Source organism: Rhinolophus sinicus, linkage group LG09, assembly GCF_036562045.2.
Source record: "Rhinolophus sinicus isolate RSC01 linkage group LG09, ASM3656204v1, whole genome shotgun sequence".
NCBI lineage: Eukaryota > Metazoa > Chordata > Mammalia > Chiroptera > Rhinolophidae > Rhinolophus > Rhinolophus sinicus.
The window spans coordinates 99895400-99909416 of NC_133758.1; the positions used below are offsets into that span (position 1 = coordinate 99895400).

Sequence of the window (14017 nt, forward strand, 5' to 3'; positions counted from 1 at the left end):
TTATTAAATTATTTTTAAAATAATTTTCAATAATATTAAGTCTTATACTAATGTAACAAAATGTAACCTAGACATTGCTTTGCAGCTTAATACAAAACTAAAATTAGTACAGCAAAAATTTCTATCTTGCTGTCTCCCAAAGGACTTGAAAGTCCTGTAAAAATGTTTAATCTCTAAAGTAGTTTAAGCATTCTTTTTCAGTTATGCATTGTTTCTGAAGAAAGGATTTATAATGGAAAACTAAACATCTGTTTGGACTCTTTCACCAACTAATTCCTGATTGATGGAATCAAATTCAATAAATCACATTATATTACAACTCCGGAGCTTTATAATCTGGTGACATGAAAAGTATCTCCCCTCATTACCATCTTGTGACCAACTCAATATGATTTCCATGGAGAGGCTGACCTTTCTGAGGTGCTACCTAAAATTGTATAACATGTTTAAAGTTCTCATAGTGAAAAGAACAAATTTTACTCTTACTTGTCTTGATGTTGCCTTTCTTGGCCTGTCCATCTTTCCCCTCAGTCTATCATTATCATGGATAGAAAGAACATCTCATCTCCAAACAAAGTAATTGTGAAAAATTAAATATTATACAAATGATAGAGGAGCATATTGGAAGGAATCATTTTATAAAACATTTTAAATGGAAAATAGTTCCTACAAAGTATAGCGAACATAACTAAAATGTCTCTTCTATTCCTTTCTATAGGGAGAGGAATCATACCTATATTCCTTTTACAATACCCCCACCTTACCCCAGTGTTTTAACATAGCTCAATAAATCGAAGCTACATGGCATAATGAAAAGGTTCAACAAACTCATGACCATGTTCCAGAAAGTTACTTAAAGTTTCTAAGTCTCAGTTTCCTCAACTGTGAAAAGTAGGTAATAATACTTGCATTACAGTAATGTTTTAGAGATTAAAAACAATGCAAATAAAGCACTGGCACACCACAGAGGCTCAAAAAAATGATAGCTCTAATTATCACTAACAAAATATTTATCAAATGGACTATTGAGAATGCATTTCAGGATCTTATAGTTCCTGAAACGGAAAATGGAGGGAGGACGGAAGGGAGAATTTATTCGATTCTAATGATCCAGTTATTTCTGTCCTTACTTATTCTTCTCTGATTCACTTTCTGATTTAGTACCCTAATCTACAGCCACTGCTTCAATTATTTTGCACCAATTTATTCCCTAACCCTCTTTACAGTATATATTGGTTCTCATCATATACTCTCCATGACCTTATAAATGACAAATCTACTGGTTTTTTCTCTGTACTCTTTCTTTAACCTTGTCACAAGTGTCTTTCTTTCTGAAACTCTACTCAGAAGACTTTACTGACTTCAGTATTCTGGTTCTGTCGCCCATGTAACCACTCTTCTGGTTTTCTGTACTTCTCTAACAGTCTATTTGATTTGCACGTTTCTATCTACCCCACTTAATGGCTGCTTCTCCCCACACTCATTTCTAAAATACTTCCACCTTCTTCTCTATTCCCTTATCAAGACCCACTTGAAGTTTCATAATTTCTCAAAATTGTCTCTGCCTCTTCTAACTACTGAAGTGTGTACTGCTTTGTGGACTCTGTTGTCATTCTGTTTGCAACAGTAATATCTATAAATTAACAAATTAGCAGGGACATTGAAATTTAGATCAAAAGGGCATCTGTGTGTCTAGCAAGTTGAAAGCGGTCAGACTGGCAACTGTTTATGACGCCCCCCCCCCTCAAAGGGCGGAGGTGGGGAGTACAGTATGTGTATGTTTATTAGAACAAATACCCTAACTGAATTAATTAAATGTTGTTTACATTTTAAAGGGGCAAGCCCCAAAAGGTCTCAAAAAGATAAAAATAGAGTTCATAATTGCTTGCCCAATTTAAGCACTTTTAAGGTTTATAGTATTCTCTTAAATTTCCAAGCCTATAAGTCTAGAAAAGAATAAAATGTAAATCTTCCAATAACCAAAACCTCAAATAATTTTCATAGTAGTTTAAGAACCCATATACAATGTTTTCATTAAGTCTAGTACAAATAACTGAATGAATCCTTATGCAGTTATCTGAGAAAGCAACTAATGTTCATCAGCTAATCAAAAGACTCTTTGTTCAAGAAAAAACACACCAAACAAATATCACTTAACATTTACTATTAAAAAGGCTATTCTGATGCAAGCCTCAACAATGACAAATATTTAAACTACAATGGAAAAGTACTGTTTCCAAAACTTGATCTCTTACACGTGTTGCATTTAACAGTCTTTAAAAGGTACAAACAGGATTCAGGAATGTAAATTGATCTTGAATACCTTATAAATTAAAATGTGAATTACATAAAGTGCATTATGTAAATATCATCCCATTCCCATTCTGGCATCTTCTATCATAACTATACTGGGCTGTATTTGTTAAAATAGCAGATATGCTATCGACACAGAATAGACCAGTAATAATTATGATAGGGTTACCAAAACTGAACCTAATTGGGCAAAGAGGAAACTAATAAGACATGCAAATAAAATGATTAAATTTACTTCTTGGTAATAGAGAGTAATGGAAGAGTCTTGGTTAGGAAAAATTTAGGATACTGATTGAAAAACATGAGTTATAGCATCAGATAGAATGGAGTTTAAATTCTCTCCACCACTAACTAGCTGTTGATCTTAAACTCTTTGAGCCTCAGTTTCTTTATCTTTAGACTAAGAATAATAATACTTAGCTCATAAAGACACGTACAGATTAAATGAAAGTAATTATGCAAAGTACTTAGAAAGTAGCACATATTAAAATCTCAATAAATTGATTTAATCCAAAAAGACCTACACATTTTTATAGCTAAACTATTTCAGACCTTCAAGAGAGAGATTGTTAGAGCACATAAAAAGATGGAAAACTTCTCTCTCTCAGCTTCTCTCTCTTTAAAGCTAGCATATTCAGAAACCAAAACCTGAACAAGGTAATAAAAAGGAACACTAGAGATCAATCTTACATAGCAATCAAATCTAACACTACTTTAAGGAGGTATGCTATTATTAAGTTGCTTTGTTTGGAAAAGCTAATATAATTCATCAACCACTAGATAAAAGAAGAAAAACCACACGATCATCTCAATGTATATGACAGAGACATGTGATCTTTTTCCAATTTAACCTCAATTCAAAAAAAGGGGTGGGGGATGGAGAATGGAAGACTGTTTCCTTAACATGCAAAAAAATATTGTCAAAAAGAATACACAACTGTGAAACCCTAAAGGCATTCTCATTTGAATGAGAAATTAGCCAAAGATGCTCACCATTCACTACTATAATTAACATTATTCTAGACATTCTGATCAATGCAATTGAAAAAAAAAGAAACAAGGATTAAATATTGGGAAGAAGACAAAATTATCATCATTTACAAATATTGTAACTGCCTTATTACAAAATCCAACAAAAACTATTAGAATTAAGAGTTTCATAAGATGACCAGTTAGAAAACAGTATACACAAATCACCAGTTTTCCTATGTTCCATCAGGAAGCAGTAATTCTCCTTAAAATACAATGAAAAAAGATTCTATTCATAATAGCCATAAGTTCTAAAATACCAAAAATTAACTTTAAAAATTAGGCAGAACCACATGAAGACAACTACATAATAGATGACTTGGAGAAATGATGAAAATATTGTAAAGATATCACAACTATCTCTAAAAAATTAATTTAGAAATTCCAATGGGGTTCTTTTGGGATCCTAATAAATTGAACTAAAGGTAATCTGGAAAAAGAAATATATGAGAAATGCTGAAAATGTTTTGGAAAATTTAATAGGAATTAACACAACCATGTAATTAAATACATTAAAAATTACAACAATTAGGACTGTTTGAAATTATTGGAGGAAAAAATAAAGAGCCCAATGAAGCAGAATCAAAAAGCTAGAAAAAATCATATAGTATATATAAACGTGATTTGGTATATAATAAAGATGACATTTAAAACCTCCGAGGAAAGATAATTGTTTAATAAAAAGTACTAATATAATAGACTTGCCACTCTAAAGTAATATAAGAAAATAGAAGTGAATAGCTATATAATTGGGGAATGCAAGAAGGCTTTTCTAAGCAGGCAGATACCATAAAAGAAAAATTTGATAGATTTAACTACACTAAAAATGTTAAAAATCTGTTTAGAAAGAAAAAAACAAGAAACAAAATTAAGATGCAAATGACAAACCAGAGAAATTATTTACAATGTAATTTGACAAAGGTCTAAAAGTTTTATATACAAAGAGCTCTCATAACTCAGTTTTTTTAAATCTCCAATGTTTTAATAAACAAAGGCCACTAATAGATAATTCACAAAATACAAATAGTTAACATTAATAATCAAATAAAATTTATAGAAGACACAACTTTTCATATCAAAATAGCAGTTTTTTAATTGCCAGTGCTGAATACAGAGAGGTTGCTGGCATTCTCAAACACAATTAATAAAAATAAATATTAAACTTTTCTGGAAGGCAAGCTATTAATATCTATTAAAAATAATTTAAATATGCATAACTTTTGACTTCATAATTTATCCTAAGGAAATAAAGATATGGGCAAATGATTAATCTATCAAGAAGCTAACTGCTACACTATTCACTCAAAATTATTGGAAAAAGCTTAAATTTTCAACAGTTGAAAGGGTGGTTAAATGAATGATGGTAAATCTATATGCCAGAATATTGGCCACACATTTAAAATGATATTACATTGTAAAAGAACATTATATTGACTCAAGTAATCATTCAGTCAGTTAAGTGAAAATAAGCTAGTGACAAAACAACACACACACACCCACACACACACAAAACTACATACAATATGGTTTCTTTTTGTTAAAAAAAATTAAAAAGTAAAACCCATTAAAAAGACCTTTAAGAATATTCATCAAAGTGTCAATAATGATTTTCACTGGGTGGAGGCATTATATCATTAATGCTTTCTTGAATTTTCCAATTTTCCTGCAATTATTATGTATTACACTAGTAATTAAGAAAATACCAAATGTTTACAATATTGCTGTGACTATAGTAACAATAATACCCCAAATCGTGCCAACACTGATATTCCTGCTCTATTTAGGCTGCACCAAAATTAGGGATGCCTACCCTCTCTAGGTCAGAGCATACTTTCATACTTTAATCACAATGAATTTTCAGAACTCTAGGAGCCAATCAGACAAAAGTCTTCACTGCATCTTTACAATCAAGTACAATGTCAAAAAACATTTAGGTATTAACCATTGTGCTTTTAGCCCCCTGCCAAAGGTAAGAATCAGGAGTGAGGAACAAGCCCTGGACCTCAGAACCAGTAGGGCTCAGCTTTTACCTCCATCCACATCCTGAGCCAGAAATTTTTTCTAAAAAGTGAATGGGGGGAATATAGGTATTATCTTTTTTTATATGGAAAGTGGGGGCTTTGACAACTTCTAACCACAACTCTTCTCTGCCTCATTTGGGAGACAGAGGAATGATTTTTCTCTCCCAATGTATTTAAAAGGCATATATCCAAAGGGCAAGCTTGCCCGATTTCTTCTGAACAAAGATGCTGTAAACAGGAGATTTCAAATGTTAAATGTTCTCTTTCTTCAGTGTAAGTATGCAGCCTAACTCCGAAAGGGCCAAAAAGACTCTGGCGGTACTCTGGCTTTCAACAATAAGCAATAGTCAAACTGTTCATTCCATCTGCTCCCCTCCAAAAAAATGACAAAGTATTACATGGTGGTGCCAGGGGTCTCAGGCACCATTTAAGGGGTTTTATGAAGGACATCCATTTTCACAATACTAAGATGCTCTCTAATTTTTCAGTATTTCAGAGAACCAATCTTGATACTACATGACAACTTTGATGCTCACATCTTTACCATCATATTCTTTGTTAGAGATGTTGCTTCAGAATTGTCTTTCTTATTGGTCAAAAGTCTAAATTCCAACCACTTCTATTGTCTCAGGGACTTAGTTCCTATAAACATCTCATCTTTCTTGAATATCTGATGTCATGCTTTCATTACACATGTAAAGAAACAATTATAACAGTGTTTAGAGGGGGATGAAACGGAGAGATTACAAAGGTATAGGAGAAAACTTTGGAGGAGATGAACATGTGCATTATTTTGATTGTGGTGGTGGTTTTTTGAGTGTAAACATGTCAAACAAATTGTACACTTTAAATATGTGTAGTTTATTATATGCCAATTATATTTCAATAAAGCTATTGAAATACTGATGTCTGGGTCCCACACCACCCCACAAATTGGTATGGGGGTTCCTCCTGGAAATTGGGATTCTTAAAAGCTCCCCCAGATGGTTATAAATGTGCAGCTAAGCTTGAGGACCACTGCTCTATAGCTATCATTCTCCCCTCTCTTCTTAAGTTTTCTTGAAATGCCTCACTCAAGCATGTCTACTTTATTGCCTATTCTTTCTTAATCTTCTGAAGACTGGTTTCTGAACCACCACTTAGCTAAAATTGTACTTGTTAAAGTCACCTATGGATTCCTGACAAATTTACTGCTCTCTGGAGTCCTCTCCTTACTTGACACCTCTTTACAACATTCAAAAATTGTTGACCCATTCCCCCTCTATTTGAAAATCTCTCCATTCTTAGCATCTCTTCTGATGGTCCTTCATCTTTCTAACTACTACAGTACACTTCCATCTCTTTCACACTAATCTTTAACCTATTTCTGCTTTTTTATCAGAGTCTGTTCTCTGGCTGCTGCTTTTATCATACCTAAGGCTTTCCCTGAGTCATTTCAATATCACCAAATCAATACAGCTTCAATTTATCCCCCAATCTTCCCTCTAACTCTGATTTCCTGTATAAATTCCACATTGGTAGATCCAAACATCTACATCTATCTTCACCTGAATGCTCCACAGCTTCCTCAAATTCAAACACTCCAATACAGAATTTATCATCTTCCCTCCATTTATGTGTTTCTCATTTCCAATCAATGGAACCAAGTCAAATCCTCAGGGTCCTGATTCCTCCTTCTTTCTTCCTAAAAGTGACAGGACCTGTCAAGAGTCGACCTCACTCTGCCAGACTGAGGGTCTAAAACACAAATCCATTAAACGGCTTCTTACCATCACTTTCAATCCAATCCCCTTAGGCAAGGATACAATGCCTTGGTCTGGCCCTCTACCATCCTCACTGTTCTCAATCTTCCACCTTTCCCCTATCTAACCCCTGTATTCAAGTCATGTCAATGTCAATGTTATTGACTTTGGATTTGTCATTGACAATGACTTCTCTAAACTGTCATGGTTTCTCATTTATTATATTTGCCTCTTGGAAAGTTATTCACTTACCGCCTACACTTGGCAAAATTATATCACACTTCAAAACTACTGTGTGCTCCTGACTCCACCTACATCCAAGCTGAGTTAGCCATCACCTACTCGACTCTGCTGCTTCACTAGACAAATCTCTAATCACACGTATTACATGGGATAATTGTGACTTTACTTGTCTATCTTGTACATTAGACAGTAAAGTCTTGATGACAAGAGCTAATGGCATTCAATCCATAGCCCTAGTACCTATTCAGCCTGGTGTCCCAGTACAAAATAAATTTGTTTGACATAATTTCAATTATTTACAAAACATAAACTTGAGGCTCCAAAAATTGTCTTGATACTAATATTATTTAAAGATTTCTTAACATTCATTATAAAATAAGTATCAGGCAACAGGATCCTGAATAAAATAGTTAACTACAAGGTATTTTTAAACGTTGTCAAAATGACACCACTCTAAAAAATGCGACCAAGAGCAGATTTCAAAAAATAGGAATTACACAAAGAAAAGAAGCAGGAATAACATACTGACCTGGCCAATGCCTCATTTGGATGTCCATATCCAGGTACTGTTAATGGTGATAACAAAGGGTTTATAATCCCTGTATGGTAGTAATCATAGTAAAAGGATAAAATAAGCCAAATCCAGACTTTGTTTTCTAAATATGTGGTGGTTTTCTCCCTTGCCATTTTGTTTAAATGAATTATTCGAATAACTGACTTGGAAGCTACTCTTGGCCAAGCAGATCCTAAGGACTTTTTATTTTCTTGCCTTTCCCTGTACTTTAAAAATGCGGTGCTTTGGGCTAATTTCAACCTTAAAATGTATTAACCTACAGAAGAAAAAAAAAGTGCTTAGAAATTGGGTAGAGTGTGGATGTTAGGAGAATGTTCTTAAGGAAAAGCAGCCTCTTTTCACACCGACTCACGATTACACCTATCCTTATGACTTTAGGCAGATAAGCTTTTCAAAGCTGAAAATCTCCAACTGTAAAGTGTGACATGAGCCAAAGAGGTGCCATACCTGCTTCAAACACTACGCGCGACTCAAAGGACAGACAATTTACAGAAGGACAGCCTGGCTCTACTGCCCGTCGTACGGTCTCTGAGACAAGTAGTAGCAGCCAGAGGCACACACTCCCCCTACCTGAAGAGCGGCGCGGCTGCCCGGCGTGTCATAGTGGGTTTTTTCAGAGAACCGATTCTCTGCAGTCGAAACCACTAGGGCAAAATTAAAATCTTTCAGGAATGTCTCAACTCTGAGTGTACAAAGCACACCTAGCACGCTTAAGGGCGGAGACCCAGTTCTGCTGAAGCCTGCAAACTTGGGAGTCTTTACACGCAACAATTTTCAGACAAAACCCCGACGATTCCCGAGGACGTTAACGTGAGCCTCGGGAGACGAGTAACAGAAAAAGGAGGAGGCGAGGGCTGAGGAGGAGATCGCCAGTGTAGTACGCAAGGCAGGACTCGTAGCGCTCTCTGGATCCCTCGGTCCTGCCAGGGACCAAAGCCCCGAGCGAACGTTGCTCTCAAAGACGAGGGGAGGTCGACGGTGACCATTTTGGCCACTAGACTGGACGGAGGGCAGTTGCCTCGCGGGAGTGGCAGGGAGGGGGTGGGAGGGTGGGAGAGGTCAGGCCGGAGAATCGGCAGCGGCGGGGGTGGGGGAGGGGCTCCCACCCCGGGCCGACCCCGCAGAGGGGCCGCGGGTCCCGCTGAGGCGGCGGCCCCGGGTCACGCCCGGAGTCTGGACCGCTCGTCGCCGGGAAGAAGAAAGACCCGAGTCCGCGCGCACAAAGCTGCCGTCGTCCAGGCAGCGGCAGGAGGGCTGCGCCCAAGTCCGGGGCGAGCAGCCGCCGGCAGCAGTCCCCTCACCCGGCCCGGCGGCTCGCGCCCCCCGACCTCCCCGGCGCGCAGCGCCGGCTCGCGCCCACCCGCTACGCCTCGCGCGGGAGCCGTTACCCTCAACGAAGCCGCCGCTCGGGGGACAAAGTCTCGGTCCCCTCCCAGCCGCCGCCTCGCCCGGGCTCCTCCCTGACAAAAAAGTTATCGGTCTCCGGCCGCCTTGGGGGCCCCGCCGTGGGTCGCTCGGCTGGACTCACCACAGCGGCTCCCGGAGCTTCACCTCCAGAACCTCGACCTGTCTGGCCCGCAGCGACAGCGACAGCGGCTGCCCTGCCTTCTCCTGAGTAGCAGCACCACCTGCCCCCCTTCTTCCTAGCAAAACGGGTCCGGACGAGCCATCTTCCCCCTCCACTCACTGACTGACAACCCAGCTCCAAGAGCCGCCACTGCCGCCAGCCACTCTGACAGGCACTACTAGGGACCCGTCCCCAGGCAGCCAACCACCACCGCCCCACGCCAGTTCGGCCTATCGCCGTCCCCCAGGGCGGGACCAGAACAACTTCTCCACCAATGAGAATCTTCCTCTGCTAAACCTGGGGCGGATCCTTGAAGTGAGAGGGAGGGCGATTTTAGGTGGGCGTGATCTGAGCAATGGGCGTGGTTGGAGCGCCCTAGAAGAGATGATTGACTGCAAGATTTACGGCAACGGCTAGGCAATAGCGATGTTTGTCCTGGGACAATGAATGTCCCAGACTGAGCTCTCTCAGAAGAAAATAAGCCTGTCGAAGGGATGTTAACCGTAATCACAGAAGAGAAACTAACTGATATTTTAATGTCTTGGTCAGGAGGATTTACTTCCCAGTAATTGGAAACGCAAGAATTTGTCAAAATCTCATCAAATTCCAGGAGGAAAAGAAAATGTACGTTTTTGCAAAGTGCATGAAAAGTTTCCCCACTTTATTATATCATTATATTCCTTAGTCTGGAAAAAGTCAAGTATAATTCCCCAATTTTCTTTCCATGGGCTGTTTTGTTTTGTTTTTAACTCCATCTTCCCTTCCTGCTCTTCTCCCAAACACATCCATTAATTATTTTGTGTAACAACTGGAACCTGAGCACATCTGAACCAGCTCCTAAATATAGTCCTTCTGTTTTTTGCCTCCTCGACTCTTCCTACCACATCTCTCTCAAGTCTAAGCAGAATTAGTTAGAAGAAAAATGGACCTTCAACCTGGAAGACAGGAAGTCATTCTAGATTTATACTATAATACAAAGGGGAAAGATTTCTAAAGCAACAAGTGATTTTTTCAAACACGCCAAGCACATAAATAAGAAAATATATTGCTTGATATCAAAAGGGCCTCAAGCAAACAATTCCAGGTAATCATTAGGGCAGAACTACAAAACAATCAGACAGGATCCCTGTTCCAAGAGCATAGCAAGATGTATAAGCAAATGACAAAATGGAGTGATAAGGGCAAGAAAGCTAGGTTCAAAGAGCAAGGAGAACACAGAGGAAGAAATGATTGTGTTTAAGAGAGTCAGGGAACTTCACAAGGAAGGTGATGTTTGAATTGGTTCTTAAAAGGTAGGTAGGAGTTTGTCTGAGAAGAAAGTCAAAGGGCATTTCAGGAAGAGGGAACAGCAGGCTCTAAGGCATGGAGTTGTGAAAGGGCACTGAGTGAAAGGGGAGCATTGAAAAAGTACGTAGGGGAGAAAGGGGAGTAGAAGCCAAAACTTAAGCTAAAGCCAAAGGTTGAGATGAGATTGTAAAAGGCCTCGTGAGCTACACCGAGGTATTTAGATGAACACTGTCCCATAGAGCTTTCTACAGAGATGGAAATGCTCTATATCTGTATTGTCCAATGTGATAGCCACATATGACTAATGAACACTTGAAATATGTCATAGGTGAGGAACTCAATATTTATTTGAATTTTAGTAACTCCCATATTGGACAGCTCAGGTTTAGACTTTATTCTACAGGCAGTGAGGGACCAACAGAAGCTTTTAATCATGCGGACAACATAATCAGGTTTCTTTTAAAAGGTGAGAATCCTAAAGACAGTATACGAGTAGCTGTTCTTTTGGAGTGGAATCTTGACAGATCAGACCAGGATAATGATGGAGGGTTGGCAGGATAATCTAGGTTGGCTGGGCCAGCACCTGGCCGGGGAAAGTGTGTACCCAAAGGAATAGGGACAGAAAGATCTAGAGAGTATGTTATATACGCTGACATCATCGAGAACACCAGCAATCTAAACCAGAGAAATTGAATTCTGCTGGTTAAGTCCTAGCAGAGAGGAGAGTAGGAGAGCGAGGCGCCAAAATGGAAAGAAAGCCAAAGGGTCAGCTAGATCATAATATAGGAAGAGAGCAAGAGTGAACAGAGGAATACACATACACTCAATCAGTTGTACTGGCCATTGGCCATGTGAGACACCAGGTGTTGGCCTGATTTAGAGCCAGAGAGAGTCTAGTGTCAAAAAGGCCCATTAGGACCAGGGCAAGACTCCAGGAGAAAGAAAGGCCTGAACCACACCTGTGGAAGTAGGGATGGAAGGGAGGGGCCGATATTTAGTGACTTCCTGCAAGGCACTCAGCTTGTCAAGGACACAAAGGAATGCTACAAGCTTACAGTGTACGCAGCTGGATAGCAGATGAAAAGTTAGGCAAAGATTAATCATGTAAGACAACAGTGGAAGAGATGACACAAAGCAGTGTATGACTTATTCATTGTTCAGATGATCTTCTAGGCGATAACTGCTGCATGACTTCTGAAGAGGGAGCAAGCAAGCCCTCTACTCAATGACAGCCAGGGAAGGCTTCACAAAGGAGGTAAAACTGATGTGGGTCTTGAAAAATGGACAGGAATTTGAATCAGAAAAAATATGCAAGGAGGATCCTCTTGGAATGCCTGGAAAAGGAACAGAAGAGGAAAAGCACAGGCAATGTACAAAGGGCATGCGAGGCCATTTGGGTTAGCCAGAGCCTGGCAAGCTAGGTTGGGGATAGATAATAGAGCATCTTGAATGCAAACTCAGATATACAGATTCCATCCTTTTGCTTAGTGGCTTCCTGTCTGATCCTTAGAATTACTTAGGATGCCTTTCAAAAACATAAATGCCCAAACCACACCCACACCACATAAATCAGAAAATTGGGGGAGGAGGGTGAGGACTGGATGTAGGGTTTACTTTAAAAGCTTCCCAAGTGATTCTAACATACACCCAGGGTTGAGAACATGGGAATGACATCATAACATTTTACTAATGCCAAATCAGGACTGTGTATCAGATGGATTGAGTGGAGAGAGACTGAAGGCTGCCCATGCATATTTACATATCTGCTTCCTTTCTGCAAGAAGACAGGAAACAGTGACTTCACTTCCCGTTTTGCAGTGGTAAGATGATATAGATGGCTTGTTAAGTTGCCTTTCCTCTAGGTCAGAGTAAAACCAAAACACAAATTTATGTTTGTAATCCACTCTTGTTTTCATCACAATTTGTGCATATAAAAATAACTTTCAACAATAACCGTCTGCAGTTAACCACTACGTGTAACTATTAATATCTTAGCAGCAAAGCACTAGGAAAATGCCTGAAAACACTGTTTGAAAAGGGAAATGCTTTTAATAAATACTTTATTAAAGTCAGCTTATTCTAGACCTTCTCTAGCCATCTTTGCTAGTCTCTAATATCCGTAGGTACAATTCTACATTAACAACTAAAATTCATTTACCTTCTTGCAAATGAGTTTATAAAGCATGAACATTTTCCCTACAATATTAAATTTCAGGAACTTTAAGAAAACTTTAGCTCAAATATATTTCCATTAAAATCAGCCAGAAAGTAACTAGGCAACATGAGTATTTTTTTCCAGTTCTATTGAGATATAACTCACATATAACATTATGTAAGTGTAAGCTTAAGGTGTACAATGTGATAATTTGATACACATATACATTGTGAAATGATTACTTCCATAAGGTTAGTTAAGACATCCTTCACTTCACATAACTACCTTTTCTTTTTATTTTTTGTGTGTGGTGAGAATATTTAAGATCTACTCTCTAAGTAATTTTCAAATATACAATACACTATTATTAACCATAGTCACCATGCTGTACATTACATCTCCCGAATCTGTTTATCGTATTACTGGAAGTTTGTACCCTTTGACCAACGTCTCCTCATTTCCCCCAACCTCCAGTCTTTAGCAATCAACAATCTACTCTTTGTTTCTATGAAACATGACTATTTTAAATGAAAGAGTGAGGGGAATTTTGCCTTGAAAAAACATTTTAAAAATATGTTACTTTAATGGTAAGTGTGTTAAAATATGTATTTTTTTAAATAAAAAAATAACGTGCCTAAGAGGTCATTCTGTCTTGCTGTGCCAGATTTCCCTTCTACAAGAGCCACTCCAGCCAGTGTCCCAGCTGTGGCAGCAGCCTAAGCCATGATCTGGGCCATGCAACCCCGTTCCTAGAACCACATAAACCGAGGCAGGAAAAAGTGATCTGATGTGAACACTCTATCCAAACAGGGTTGGTGGTGACTACCCACACCCATTCTCTTTCAAGAATTTGAACTAGAAATGGAAAGGGAAAGTTGATCACATGGTGGGAGCAGAAGTGAAAAAATAAGGCAGCAGAAAGAAGCCCTGAGAAGCCCTGAGAGGGACAAGGTATGAGTAAACTCAAGACATTAGGCAGAGAAGAGACATATAAAGTAGAGGGTGGAGTAATTGGTAACAAAGGAGCAGTAGAAGTAGAGAAAGAGTAGAATGAGTCACTGTAACAAAGATGGGGATCCATGAAGC

The 14017-nt window shown here is 38.7% G+C and overlaps 1 protein-coding gene across 2 annotated transcripts in view; it reads right to left on the reverse strand.

The window, feature by feature from the left end:
- HYCC1 (hyccin PI4KA lipid kinase complex subunit 1) overlaps window positions 1-9668 on the reverse strand; it is a 56939-nt gene extending 47271 nt beyond the window's left edge. The window contains exon 1 of one of the 2 annotated variants that reach the window (XM_019727571.2): window positions 9451-9668. The gene's annotated coding sequence lies outside the window, so the exon portion shown is untranslated. The remainder of the gene's footprint in view (window positions 1-9450) is intronic. The other variant, XM_019727580.2, reaches the window with a different exon arrangement.
- Between the last annotated feature and the right edge of the window lie 4349 nt (window positions 9669-14017).